A 4,358-nucleotide genomic window follows, 5' to 3' on the forward strand; every position below is an offset into this window, starting at 1 on the left:
AAGTTTGTAAGGTAATCCTCTTTTGATAGGGAGCCAATGAAAATCTTGCAAACCTGGAGTAATCTGAACTCTCTTCCTCTTATCACGATCTAATGTGTCAAAAGCAACAGAAAGATTCCCACTGATTTGTCGTTAATTTGATAATCTTGAATATTACTTTTCAGGTGAGTACGTCAACCACACAGGTGAATCCGAAGACCAATCGGGATTGTCGGGCGGCAGTCGTGGACGAAGATCGTATCCCCTGACTGACCACATTACTCTCTTAGAAAACATGGACCTGGATTATTACTCGGCTGGCCAAACTGACAACATTGATCCTGTCGATCAAACGGGTAATAATTTCATCAGCTTATCCTCTTTTGATTTCGGTTTATAACTTTTAAGTTATAAACCGAAATCCAATCCATTGCCTCCAAATATCAGAATAGTCTATTGTAAGAAACCTTGTTATATCAGGATTTAGATAACATAACTTTGAAGGTAATTGTTAATTTACATTATTTCATTATCGGAAAGAAGTCATCATTATACGGTGTGAAATTGATATGTACATACGAGCTCATAGTTATGCCATACAGAATGAAATATTCGGTTCTAGAATAATGCTTTTCAGGAAAGTAGACTTAAAATAACTGGAAAAGTTGATGCAGTGTTATAATGTGGCATCTGAATTTGTGTACGTGTTTGTGTGTGTGTGTGTTTGGGAGGGGGTGGGATGGGTGGCCTGTGTGCTCCTGTGCGCATGGCTGTGCGGAGAGCAATTTGAAATGCCTTCAATGTTCTTTTAAACCCTTGAGGGTGATGAAACTTTGATATATGAAATACTTAATCAACAATGAGACTTTAATCCCCCAAATACAGTCATCATGTTAGCTTTGATCTTAAAACAAAAACAACCACAAAAACATTTGCACAACCTGATAGTAGCATCCAGAGAAGTAACATTATTTCGTGTCCCCTGTAAGATGAAGAGTTATATTCAAATGAGACATCACAGACAAGTGCAAACAACTCCCAGAAAGTGCAGTCAACATGAACATCAGTGTGGTTAAAGATTCATATTGAAATGAGGCTGCAGGGGTACAATGATTGTGTAAACATTGACAGGATGTTCTCTTTTCATTGTTATCACAATGTCTATAATAATAGAGTGAAGAATTCATGTCATAACACTGGGATTTTCTTATTTCAAAATACTCCAGTGGATCCGGTTAAGGACATGATGTAGCAGTTGGGGATAAAATTTAATACACTATTGTTACAAGTACTATATCTAGCTGATTTGACGAACAATAGGGAAAGAGGACGAACATAGCGAATCTGCGGGTATGCACAACATTTTGTGAAAAGGAAACAGTTCCTATAATGCCAAATGGTAAAGTGTGATGTCATTTTGTGTTACCATCGGAATAAGTAATCATGCAGATAATATGCTCTGTCTTTACGTCTTTGTGGATAATCTTCCAAATTCATTTTCCCCCTGTAGGTGAGAGTGGTAAAAGCGGAGAGGATATACATTGTCCTATATTTGTTGCCAACCAGAGGTAAGAAACACATTTGGTAGACGCAGCTTTTTTTTTTTGCAAGCACTTTGAGGTAATTTTTGCCCAATAAAATGAGACTATAATGAGAAATGTAAAGTTATAAAAGACATAAGGTTACAGTAATGTAATTCCACTTACATTTTATCTTCTAAAGTTGACGTATTCATTTTTTGCAAAACAGCTAAATGATAGACAAAAATAATGTCAGTTAAGCAGTGACTATACACTTGTCTCTGACATTAGATGACATTTCGTTCTTTTTCACTTTTTGGTTAACTATGAATTACGTCAGATTATTACGACTCTCGTTTAAAGGGAATGGCTAGTAACTGATCACTGGGAATCAGTGGGAATGCTGGGGGATGATTGTTCCAATCCTTGTCGGATTCATTTAGGAATACATTATATATCTATTGCTGTGTGAACATTAGTTGATTCAGAATGGTCTCATATTCAAGTAATGTGCAGTTTAATGTTTCCAGGTTAGCATGCCTGTACAGTGACGGGGCATTAAACTGCACATAACTTGGATATGAGACTATTCTGAAGGAAATAATTTTGACACAACAATAGATAAATGTACTCTGAAATGAATCCACAAGAACAGGAACAATCATCCCCCAGCATTCCCACTGATTCCCATTGATCAGTTACTACCATCCCCTTTAATAGGATGGTGATAAAATGTAATACATTTAATCATGACAGATCGGTTCACCAAATACTTGTCAGCATGAAGGGTCTCCATTGCTTTATGCAAGTTTGGAAAGCATGAAATAAGACCCCAAGAAACTGTAAAATAGGTCGGAAACTGGAGGGGGGGGGGGGGGCATTGACCGTTCCACCCTCCTCCCCCCCCCCCTCCATCTGTCTCCAGTCTCCTCACACTATGAAATGTACACCATACCCCTGTCACAGAAAGACGCGTTGTTCCATTTTATAACTTTCTTATACATTAATGCTAAATACTAATTTACACATTCTTTTTTCCAACAGAGATAAGGACTTAGGGGAGGACATCAGGAGATTTATTTATGCCATTGCCTCCGTGATAAACAAGTCATATGGTAAGTGATTTGATAGATATTTTTCACGTTTACTCAAGGTTCTAATTTAGTCCTGCCCCGAGGACTGATTTGCCTTGATTTATTTAATTTATTTCGTTCGTTGATTCTACATGACACACACACACACACACACACACCCCCCCCCCACACACACACATATTACATGGTACAATATTCTAATACCTGGTACATAAATCCTTGCACTGACAAACAAAAAGTGTTGCATTTTTAGGTACAACATTGTATAAAACCGCAAAAACAAACGCAGAACTGGTAAGCAGAATGATAGCCAGAATACTTCCGAAGTGGTTGTTAAGTTGATTTTGAAGTGGAATTTGATTCTATTCGTAAGTAAAATTTTCTGATTTAGCGTTCCTAATATTTCTCTGTTTTTCACTGCAAGTCGTTATTTTTGTTTAATCTTGGTTTCCCTACTTTCATCATAATCGTTTTCAAGGTGAGTCGTTGAAATTTGTTTTCACGCGTAAAGCCGACATGGAACGCAGTGGCCGGAATGTACTGGACTTGTTTCCAGAAATATCCGAAGAGAACATCATCGCAGTTGAAAATTACACAATCAGTGACCATACAGAGAATGTGGAGAGAAGTACAGAACTGCTACAATTCATCTTGGGATGCCTCGAAACTGCGGAACGCATAATCAACAAAATAGAAAGAACGGGAAAAGAGTAAAAACAAACAAGGGAGGAGGAAATGGAGGATAAAGAAATGCATGGTGAATAAATCAAGAATGGTTCCACTACTGCTCTTCAGAATCGCTTACCGTTGTGACATGTGCAACCATCATTGCGTTGTAATTTTATGGGTGCAAACTTGTAATAGGCGATACCTTTTTTTAAGTATAGATATTTTCAAAGATTGTTCTGATGAAACCTCTGCTGAAAGCCTGAACCTTTCCTTTTTACCTTTCAGGCAGGAGGATAGTGACTAAGGTCAACAACGCATTGTCTGGTGTCAGGGCTCTCTTCTTGGCCCTCTGTAGTTCTGTGTTTTCATTAATAACCTGCCTCAAAACTTTCAGTCATGTTGTGTTCATCTTTATGCGGATGATACTATTATCTGCTGCAATTAAGATGTTACAGTTTTGGAGTCCATTTTAAACAAAAAAAAAAAAAAAATGCAATTTTTGGATCAATGGGTGTCACAGAGGAAATTATTTGTCTGTTATTCAAAGACCGTTAGCACGTATTTTGGTGCAAAATTTATTCTCTCAACGTGTAATATACATTATAGATGTAAAAATCACCCAATATACCCAAATTCGAAAAGGTGAAAGGACAAAATATCTTGGAATTTATATCGATGCTGAGTTGAAATGGAATGCACATGTATAAAATGAATCAAGCTTGAATTTGATATACAAATCCGTTTTTGTGGTACATATTGATTACAGAAACGCTATCTGGTAATCTACTGCATAGGGTTCTCTGACAGCCCTTCAAAAAGGTACATAAGGGTCGTATGATAATGAGATTGAATCAATACTTTTCTGTTTCTACTACTCATGATATTTTAGACAGAGAATCTCTTGAACAGAGCTATAAAAAAAGAAAAAAGAAAGAAAACATAAGTGTATGATGATTTAACAGATATTGCATAATTTTTCGCGAATTATGTCTGATGATATTTCTGGAAGATTTTCGTTGATTATTCACTTCAGATCAAATAAAAATTTAAATGTACCTAAACCGACTTATACTTAAATTGTAAAATAGACCTTTTT

The sequence above is a fragment of the Diadema antillarum genome, unplaced genomic scaffold (assembly GCF_040938485.1).
Source record: "Diadema antillarum isolate AM-2024a unplaced genomic scaffold, OU_Dant_1.0 scf00000069, whole genome shotgun sequence".
Taxonomy (NCBI): Eukaryota; Metazoa; Echinodermata; class Echinoidea; order Diadematoida; family Diadematidae; genus Diadema; species Diadema antillarum.